Source organism: Lactuca saligna, chromosome 4 (genome assembly GCF_052625555.1).
Source record: "Lactuca saligna cultivar CGN05327 chromosome 4, ASM5262555v1, whole genome shotgun sequence".
Classification (NCBI taxonomy): domain Eukaryota; kingdom Viridiplantae; phylum Streptophyta; class Magnoliopsida; order Asterales; family Asteraceae; genus Lactuca; species Lactuca saligna.
The window spans coordinates 150,706,871-150,718,243 of NC_136420.1; positions in this window are offsets into that span (position 1 = coordinate 150,706,871).

Consider the following 11,373-nt stretch of genomic DNA (forward strand, 5'->3'; position numbering starts at 1 on the left):
GATGTGATGTGGGAGTCGAGAGAAAATTATACCAACCTTGATGAAGGAACCTCGAATACAAGGGGTAGCGGTGTGGATGATGATTTTGCATAGTTCTTGGAAGAAATGGAAACTAAATTGTATCCTGGTGAACTCATTCATTTAATCAACTCTTTGAGTTGTTGCAATTAGCATTTCCCAAAGGCAACAAGGTTCCCCTTTCACATTATCTAACCAAAAAGAAACTAAAGTCTATTGGCATGGGGTATGAGTCGATACATGTGTGCAAAAACGATTGTTGTGTCTTTTGGAAAGAACACGATTCATTGCAAGTCTATCCCGTTTGTAAAGAGAGTCGATGGATCGATAAAAACACCAAGGGTAAGAAAGTTCCTCATAAGGTGTTACGGTACTTTCCTGTGACCCCTACATTACGACGTTTATATTGTTCGAGGCACACTACCAAATATATGATTTGGCATAGTACTAGACATTCAGAAGATGGTGTGATGCTTCATCCTGTTGATGGGGAACATTGGCAAGATTTTGATAAAAAAAATACCCTGACTTCTCGAGTGAACCCCATAATGTACGCCTAGGTCTTTCAGCTGACGGTTTCAATCCATTTGGAAACATGTGTAATCCACATAGCACATGGCCGCTCATACTCACCACATACAATCTGCCACCCTGGCTTTGTATGAAAGAGTCATCATTCATGTTGACTTTGTTGATTCCAGGCCCGAAAGCTCTTGGCAAGGATATGGATGTTTTCCTTAAACCGTTGGTGGAAGAGCTTAAACATTTGTGGAACTCAGGCGTACGTATTAAAGATGCGGCGACAAACACATTCTTCACGATGAGAGCTATGTTGTTGTGGACAATAAACGATTGGCCAGCTCTTAGTAGTCTATCAGGTTAGAGTGGGCAAGGGTATAGAGCATGTGCTACTTACAGTGAAGACACTCCTTCGTACTGTGCAACAAACAAAGTCGTATATATCAGTCATTGTCGTTTCCTAGATGCTAATGATCCGTTAAGAAAGAGGTTGGACTTTAACGAGATGGAAGAAACAAGGAACGCCCCGAGACACTTTACTAATGATGACATACAATAGCAACTAGGTCGCCTACTAACTCGTAAACCGGGAAAACATCCTGAGCATGGAGGCAGGGAGCCAAAGCGATAAGATTACGAGTTGAACTGGTCGAAACGAAGCATTTTCTACGAACTCGAGTATTGGTCTTCTCTACAATTGAAACACAACATAGATCTCATGCATGTCTATAAAAATGTGGACGAGAGTTTGTTAGGTACTGTTCTAATGAACGATAAAAGCAAAGACACATCAAATGCACGAGAGGACTTGAGAATTCTAAAATGCGGAAAAATGAATAGTTGAAAAAAAATGGTGACAAGTCATAGACCCCAAGCAAGATACTCTTTCACGAAATCTAGTGGAAAACTCTTTTGTCAATTTATAAAAAAAGGTTAAACTGCCGGATGCGTTTGGTTCTAACATAAGTAAGAAAGTGAACGATACCAATACTAACATTATCGGGTTGAAATCGCATGACCACCACATTCTAATGCAACGTTTGATACCGATTTGAGTAAGAGGGTTGTTAGGAAAAGATACGTATACAACTATTGTACACTTTTGTATGTTTTTCAAGCAACTTTGTTCCAGAACATTGAAGGTGGAGGATATGAGGAAAGCAAAAGTAGACATTATTGCAATCTTGTGCAAGTTAGAATTGATTTATCCTCCAGCGTTTTTTGACATTATGGTTCATTTACTTTTGCATTTACCTGATGAAGCGATTGTCGGAGGCCCGATATGTATGAGATGGATGTATCCCTTCGAAAGGTATATGAAAAGACTAAAAAACTATGTCAGAAACAAGGTGAAGCTGGAAGGTTCTATAGCTGAGGGTTATGTTGCTGAAGAAGCTATATCATTTTGTTCGATATACCTTCGAGATGTAAAGAATCATCCGGAAAGAAATGAAGATGTTGTCATTGAAAAAACAAAGTTTTGGATTTTTGAGTCTAAATGTCGACCGACCAGCACAACTCAAATCAAAACTCTTAATTTAACGGAAATACATAACATGGAATGGTTTGTATTGAATAGCTGTGAATAAGTTAGACATTATATCAAGTAATTAATCTTATCTCTAACTTTCACCCTTAATTTTTTTTTTCTTTTTAAATATGTATCTTTTGGTCATCAACATAGGAAATTCAAATATGAGCATGAAAAGAGAGAATTTTGTAATTGGTTTCGTGAAAAGGTAATATAAATTAATAAACAAATTTGTTTCATTGATATAATGAATACATAATACAAATTAATTTATAACTGCTAGGTTCATCAAATGAATGTAGAAAACTCTCCAGAATTCCACAAAAAGTTGTCGGCTCTTGCAATGGGTGCGCAAATGAATGCTTATTCTTACACCGCATGCATAGTCAATGTTGTTAGGTTTATGGTACTTAGTCGTGAAACACAACGTACAACACAAAACTCTGGGGTTTTAGCGGTGGGTGAGAAAGGTGAGAAATATTATGGCCAGTTAGAAGAGATTATAGAGCTGAGGTATACACATGATTATTCAACTGTACTATTTCGTTTCAAGTGGTTTAATACTCAAACATGAGATATTTCTAATGATAATTTCACCATTAGTGGACTCAGCGAGTCCATGTTGTTTAATGAAACCCTAGTCCCCCGGGGTTGGAGCCTATTTAAGGGAACTCATAGTCCCCCATTAGGGCTACCAGTCCCCTGAGAGAACCCTAAGTGAGCTAAATCGTTTGGGAGGAAGGAGAAGTTATAATTGATCTATTTATCTTTGGTTTAGCAAGAAGAAGGTGATCAAGAGCTAGAGGAGATTGAAGGAGGTGTGATTCTAGTGGTTTCAGAGTCCAGAGACTTCAACTTGAGGTATTTATTCGGACCTTCTTCAGTTTTGGTATTGATTCTTAAAGTTAGCGTTTTCTAACCTCTTTTGAGGATGGTTATGTGGAGCAATTGGTCCCTTCTCGAGTTTATGCTTTGGATCTAGACTCAAAGAGGTCCAGAGACCTTAACCCTTGGAGCTTTATGAGTTATCTTGGGAGTTATGAGCTTAGAATGTCATTTTTGTGGCTAAATCATCAAATGAGACCATCTAGATGATATATGAGCATCAAAGTCTGGACTTTACGTGATTATTATGCTTGGGAAGGCCAGATCTATGGATTAGAGGAACAGATCTGACCTCGGGAGGTCAATGGAGTTTGTACATGGCATGTACTCGCCGAGTTGTTCTTGAGACTCGGCGAGTTGAGTCGGGGTGGCCCCGTGATTCATACCTGGGGACTCGTCGAGTAAAGGGAAGGACTCGACGTGTTAAACGAGACTAAAGAGTTAGTGGACACATGTGGACTCGCCGAGTTGCCCAAGTGCACTCGACGAGTCGGGTTAAGGTTTGACCGTTGACTTTGGTTGACTTTTAGAGTTTGGTCAACAATGAGGGCCTTTGAGCCAAAGGAGGGTAAAATGGTCTTTTTCCCTTCTGAGGGTGCCTAGAGAGGGTTGAGTCTAGTTCTGAGAGTTATATTTATGAAAGTATTACTTTATGTGTTTAGGTGGAGACTAGATCGTATTTCTACCGAGTCAGTGATTTACCGGGACATCTGAGGTGAGTCTTCTCATTATACTTTACATTGAGTGGTAATTAGAGTTATGTGATAGAGTTATCGTATGCTATTATGTGATGTGTTGTACTGCATTATTTCTATGTGGTTTATGTCATGTGTATATCAGAGTATCAGAGTTAGAACCGGAAGGTTCACAGAGTTAGGACCAGAGGGTCCATAGAGTTAGGGCCCACGGGCCCATAGAGTTATGGCCTCGAGTGGCTAGTATGTGTATGTATGGTATTTTGGGGAACTCATTAAGCTTTATGCTTACAGTGTTATGTGTTTCAGGTACCAGTGATGATCGCGGGAAGGCACCGGCATGATTCGTGCACACGCGTGGGTTTTTATGTATTTTGATCTTGGGAAATATTTGTGAAACAAAGTATGATACAATGGGGTTTTGTCAATAAATGTGTTTGGAAAAGTGTGTTTAAAATGCGAAAAAATTGTTTTAAATTTTACGGTGTTACAATTTGGTATCAGAGGCTTGGTTTGAGGGATTCGGATGCATCTTTGGGCGTATCTGAACTCAAACTGAGGATTTGAGGAAAAAAAAATTGATAATAAAGTAAATTCTTTTTTTAAAAGGAGTAAAAAGAGTTTTGAAACAAACAGAGCAGAGCCGTGTGTACGATCAACCAGCGCCCGAACGGTGATTTCCGAAAATACCCTTACAATAAGTTGTAAAAGAAATGTTATGCTATGTTATATGATGAATTATATTATGCATGCTAGAGTAAGACTAGGTATTCTTATTAGGACTGGAGTGGCCTGATATATGATGCCTTAGTCTAGGGATTTTGCTATTAGGAATGTTGAGAGTGTTGAGACAGCAGCAAGGAGCTTATGAGAGATTTGCTAGTGAGTGGCACATGATTAGAGAGAATAGCGTACTTGTGATTTGGGGCTCTGGAAGGAGGGCTTGGTGTGAATGCTGAGTCAGTGTGGTCGGTAGTATTGGGCCCATACTATCGAAGGCACCGGGTCAGTGCACAACCCAAGTAAGAATCCTTAGGGTACCAGAGATCAAGTAGGGTTGGGATATCGAGTGTGTGTACGTCCAAGAAAATTACTGATATCTTGTGTTGTATTTCAGAGAGGCGTCATGGTAGAGACACGTCACAGACCAGGGACCAGTTGAGGTGGTGTGAGCGACGAGGAGCTCCGCCAGATGATTCATGATGAGGTGGCTGCTGCCATCCGCGACGAGATTCCAGAATTGTTTGGGTCTATTAAGACCACCCTAATAGAGACATTTGATGAGAGATACACTGCTCTTTATGAGGCAGTTGTTGCTGCGGCCACTACAGCTGTAGCTTCGGCTAGACCGCAAGGTGGTGATGCGTTGCTGTTCTGGGAGTTCAGCAACACAAAACCACCAGAGTTTGATGGGACCCAGAACCCGATTGTGGTGATGAGGTGGATATCAGACATAGAGCATTTGAGGGTCCGGTTCGCGCTGAACCAACTTCGCTTGGGAGCGAAGGATTGGTGGAAGTTTGTGACGACGCATTATTCGCCTGCTGAGCTTACTACAATGACTTGGGAGAGGTTCACTACTATGTTCCGAGATTAGTACGTTCCCCAGGTGGAAAGGGAGCGTTTGGCCAAGGAGTTTTTGACCCTCAAGCAGGGTACTGATTCTGTTACGGTGATTACGAGGAAGTTCCATGAGCGGGCGATGTTTTGCCCAGAGCACGTGTCCTCCGGGTAGGAATGTATGAGCCGCTACCCGAACATTTGTTGAGCTTCAGGAAAATGCCCGGAAGAGGGAGATAGAGCTGGAGACCCAGGCTAGGGAGGAGGTTGAGTCTCAGGCGAGGGATCGGCGACCGGCACAGTCTCAGCCGGCGGCCAAGCGGGTGAAGCCCGCTAATTCACAATCTGGGAGTCAGAAGGGCCGCACTTGTGGCAAGTGCGGCAAGAGCCACGAGGGGGTGTGCAGAGCGGGGTCTTGCTACAAATGTGGCAAAGAGGGGCATATGGCCAAGGATTTCCCCAAGGGGTTTGCAGTATGCTTTCACTGGAACCAGACTGGACACCGCAAGGCAGAGTGTCCACAATTACGAGGGACTACCCAGGGAGCACCTCAGGGATTTTCCCTTGCTGCTATCAGAGCTACTGAGAGCAAGCCAGTGAAGGCCGAGGTACCGAAGGCGCGAGGGAGAGCCTTCCAGTTGACTGCGGAGGGGGTCCGTGCAGGTCCTGATGTCGTGGCTGGTATGTATTCTTTCATATATTTACTTTTATGTTGAGTTATTGTGCTTATATTATGATATGCGTAGGTACTTTTCTTGTGAATTCTATACCTGCCTTGGTGTTATATGACTCGGGTGCGAGTCAGTCTTTTGTATCTTTGGCTTTTAGTCAGCACATCAGTATTAGTCGAGAGGTGATGAGTCGACCTCTGAGAGTTTCCATAGCTGACGAGAGAGTGGTGTATGCCACAGAGGTGATCCGAGGATGTGTACTCTAGATTTTCAGTGTCAAGTTCCCGATTGATCTAGTTCCTATTGCGATGGGAGATGTTTGTGTCATCGTGGGCATGGACTGGTTGACCAAGTTTGGAGCGGTTATCGACTGCGAGAGACAGCTGGTGACCATACGAGATCCTAGTGGGGGAGTTCTTACCGTATACAGCGAGGGTACGCGTTCTGGGTCGGCATTTTGTTCAGCCGCTAGAGCGAGGCAGAGTCTACAATAGGTCTGTAAGGGATTTATAGCATATGTGATGAATACGAGGGTTGGTTCAGAGAGACCGAGGTCAGTTGATGAGGTTCCGATAGTTCGTGAGTTCCCGGACGTATTTCCAGAAGAGTTACTAGGTGTGCCTCCCGAGAGGCGGGTTGAGTTCAGCATCGATTTTGTTTCGGGAGCTGCGCCTATCACCAAGGCACCTTATCTCCTTGCGCCTCCAGAGATGCAAGAGTTATCCTCATAGCTTCAGGAGCTGCTGGGGAAGGGGTTTATTCAGCCGAGCAGTTTGCCTATCCTTTTTGTTAAGAAGAAGGATGGATCACACCGAATGTGCATTGATTACAGGGAATTGAAAAGGCTGACGGTCAAGAACCGTTACCCGTTGCTGAGGATCAATGATTTGTTCGATCAGTTACAGGGAGCATCTTGGTTCTGCAAGATCGATTTGAGGTCGGGATATCATCAGGTGAGGGTACGGGATGAGGACATACAGAAGACAACATTCAGGAATCTTTACGGGCATTACAAGTTCGTGGTGAATCCTTTCGGGCTCACTAATGTGCCGACGGTGTTCATGGACCTCATGAACAGAGTATGTAGGCCGATGTTGGATCGCTCGGTGATCATGTTCATTGACGACATATTGGTGTATTCGAGATCCAAAGAACAACATGAAGAACATCTAAGAGACATCCTTGTAGTTTTGAGATCGGAGAGGCTTTACGCCAAATTCTCCAAGTGTGATTTTTGGTTACGAGAGGTCCAGTTCCTAGGGAATCTCGTTAACCAGAAAGGGATATTGGTCGATCCGACCAAGATTGAGGCGGTGATGAGTTAGGAGGTGCTGAGGTCACCTACATTGATTAGGAGTTTCCTAGGATTGGGATGCTATTATCAGAGATTTATCAGGGATTTCTCCAAGATCGTCGTGCCACTTACCAAGTTGACCCGGAACGGCGTTGCTTTCTCATGGGACCCAGAGCAGCAGGCCTCCTTTGAGACACTTCGTCACAGGTTATGCGAAGCCCCGGTGTTAGCCCTTCCGGAGGGAATGGAGGACTTCGTGGTATATTGTGATGCGTTGATATCAGGGTTGGGAGTAGTGCTTATGCAGAGGGGCCACGTGATAGCATATGCATCAAGGCAGCTGAAGCCTCATGAGGCAAGGTATCCCACCCACGATTTAGAGTTGGGGCAGTGGTGTTCGCCCTCAAGATCTGGCGTCACTATCTGTATGGGGTCCGGTGTACCATATACACGGATCACAAGATCCTGAAGTACTTGATGGATCAGCCCAGCCTGAACATGCGGCAGAGGAGATGGTTGGATGTGGTAAAGGATTATGATTGTGAGATCCTGTACCACCCAGGTAAGGCTAATGTGGTAGCTAATGCCTTGAGCCATAGGACGGAGATCATCCCGATGCGAGACATTTCTATGAGATTGACAGTGATGACTCCAGTGTTGGACACCATTCGAGGGGCCCAGGCTGAGGCTGTGAGACCAGAAAACCAAAAGAGGGAATGAGTTATCGGGCAGGTATCGGAGTTCGTTACTGATAGTTGGGGACTTATGACATTTCAGGGTCGGATTTGGGTACCATTTGTGGGCAGGACGCGTACCATTTTGATGGAAGAATCATATCGATAGAAATTTTCGATCCACCCCGGGGCCAGTAAGATGTATTTGGACCTAAATAGGGAGTATTGGTGGCCCTGTATGAAGAGTGGTGTTGCGTGGTTCGTTGAGAGGTGCCTAACCATTCGTTAGGTTATGGCAGAACACCAGAGACCGATTGACGAAGAGCGCTCATTTCCTTGCTATAAATGAGAGCTCTTCCACAGAGAAATTGGCATAAATGTATGTGAGGGAGGTGGTATCGCGACATGGAGTGCCGATCTCGATTGTCTCAGACCGAGATGTGCATTTCACTTCCAGATTCTGGAAGAAATTTCATGAAGAGTTGGGTACGAGGCTGCATTTTAGTACCGCATACCACCCATAGACTGACAAGCAGAGCGAGCGGACGATCCAGACGCTCGAGGACATGCTCCGAGCATGTGTGTTGGATTTTAGCGGGAGTTGGGACACATATTTGCCTTTGATAGAGTTTTCCTACAAGAACAGCCATCATTCGAGCATTAGTATGCCACCCTATGAGCTGTTGTATGGGAGGAGGTGTCGGACCCCCATTTGTTGGGGAGAGGTAGGGCAACGTGTGATGGGTAGTACGAAGATTGTGCTTCAGACGACTGAGCAGATACAGCAGGTCAGATAGAGGTTGTTGACCGCTCAGAGACGTCCAAAGAGTTATGCGGATAGGCGTCATTCTGAGCTCGAGTTTCAGGTTGGTGACTTCGTGCTCCTGAAGGTCTCTCCTTGGAAAGGAGTGATCTAATTCAGGAAGAGGGGCAAGTTGGGGCCTCGATATATTGGATCTTTTAGGGTGATCGTGAGAGTAGTCAGGGTAGCCTACCATTTGGAGCTACCCGTGGAGTTGGGTCAGATTCACGACACTTTTCACGTGTCGCAGTTGAGAAAGTGTATAGCCGACGAGTCAACAGTGGTACCGATAGGGGATATTCAGGTGGATGTGGGCCTGAACTATGTTGAGAGACTGGTGGCAATTAGAGATCGGAAGGTCAAGGTTCTGAGGAAAAAGGACGTGCCTCTGGTGCAGGTGCAGTGGCAGCATAGGAAAGGGTCAGAGCTAACTTGGGAGCCGGAGCGCGAGATGCGTGAGCAGCATCCAGAGTTGTTTGCAGAATGAGACTTCAAGGGCGAAGTCTGATTCTAGTGGGGGAGAATTGTAACATCCGTATTCCCAGGTATATTATTCTAATTTTTTTATTTTTGGAGTTTGTGAAGGAACTCAACGAGTTGATGCTTAGACTCGCCAAGTAGGGTTGCGGATTATTATACGGGTTCGCGACTGGAATCGGCGAGTCCACGTTGTTTAATGAAACCCTAATCCCCCAGGGTTGGAGCCTATTTAAGGGCACTCATAGTCCCCCATTGCGGCTACCAGTCCCTTGAGAGAACCTTAAGTGAGCTAAATCGTTTGGGAGGAAGGAGAAGCTATAATTGATCTTTCTATCTTTGGTTTAGCAAGAAGAAGGTGATCAAGAGCAAGAGGAGACTGAAGGAGGTGTGATTCTAGTGGTTTCAGAGTCCAGAGACTTCAACTTGTGGTATTTATTCGGACCTTCTTCAGTTTTGGTATTAATTCTTAGAGTTAGGGTTTTCTAACCTCTTTTGAGGATGGTTATGTGGAGCAATTGGTCCCTTCTCGAGTTTATGCTTTGGATCTGGACTCAAAGAGGTCCAGAGACCTTAACCCTTGGAGCTTTATGAGTTATCTTGGGAGTTATGAGCTTAGAATGTCATTTCTGGGGTTAAATCATCAAATGAGACAATCTAGATGATATATGAGCATCAAGGTCTGGACTTTACGTGATTATTATGCTTAGGAAGGCTAGATCTATGGATTAGAGGAACAGATCTGACCTCGGGTGGTCAATGGAGTTTGTGCATGGCATGTACTCGCCGAGTTGTTCTTGAGACTCGGCGAGTTGAGTTGGGGTGGCCCCGCGATTCATACCTGGGGACTCGTCGAGTAAAGGGAGGGAGTCGACGTGTTAAATAGGACTAAATTGTTAGTGGACACATGTGGAATCGCCGAGTTGCCCAAGTGCACTCGACGAGTCGGGTCAAGGTTTGACCGTTGACTTTGGTTGACTTTTAGGGTTTGGTCACCAATGAGGGCCTTTGAGCCAAAGGAGGGGTAAAATGATCTTTTTCCCTTGTGAGGGTGCCTAGAGAGGGTTGAGTCTAGTTTTGAGAGTTATATTTATCAGAGTATTATTTTATGTGTTTAGGCGGAGGCTAGATTGTATTTCTACCGAGTCAGTGATTTACCGGGACATCTCAGGTGAGTCTTCTCACTATACTTTACCTTGAGTGGTAATTAGAGTTATATGACAGAGTTATCGTATGCTATTATGTGATGTGTTGTACTGCATTATTTCGATGGGGTTTATGTCATGTGTATATCAGAGTATATTAGATTCAGAACCGGAAGGTTCACAGGGTTAGGACTAGAGGGTCCATAGAGTTAGGGCCCACGGGCCCATAGACTTATGGTGTCGAGTGGCTAGTATGTGTATGTATGGTATTTTGGGGAACTCATTAAGCTTTATGCTTACAATGTTGTGTTATGTGTTTCAGGTACCAGTGATGATCACAAAAAGGCGCCAACATGATTGATACACACGCTTGAGTTTTTATGTATTTTGATCTTGGGAAATATTTGTGAAACAAAGTATGATACAATGGGGGTTTGTCAATAAATGTGTTTGGAAAATTGTGTTTAAAATTCGAAAAATTTGTTTTAAATTTTACAGTGTTACAATATATATATATATATATATATATATATATATATATATATATATATATATATATATATATATATATATATATATACACTAGCCGTTTGCCCGCGCAAAGCGGCGGCGACGAATATTTTCTTTCAAGCAATTAGTTCCATTCGGAGACATATTATTTTCTAAGAACACTTGCACCATTATCAATCGGTTTCACAAAAATAAAAAGTGTAATGCAAAAACCAAAAAATATTGTGGTGGTGGATTCCTTGGAGGAAAAGGAGATGAAGATTTGAATTAGTTTCCGGTCAACTATATTTTATGCAAAAAATTAGGGAACTCCAATTTGAATGAGCTTTTAAATTTCAAACGATTTGTCGAAAAAAAGTGTTTCAGATTTCGAATACAATAGATACCAGAGAAGAGATATTTTAGGAGTACAAGTTGGGTCAAAATTGATGAACATACTAATTCAATCCCTAAAAATAAGGAAATATTAATTTAAGTGTGTTTTTAATACTTGTATCCATAGTATTATCATTTGTAAGATATATATTATAATATTATTATATTAATAGTTGGTATTATTTTAAGCTTTAAGAGTTGAACGTCTTAAAAAAAA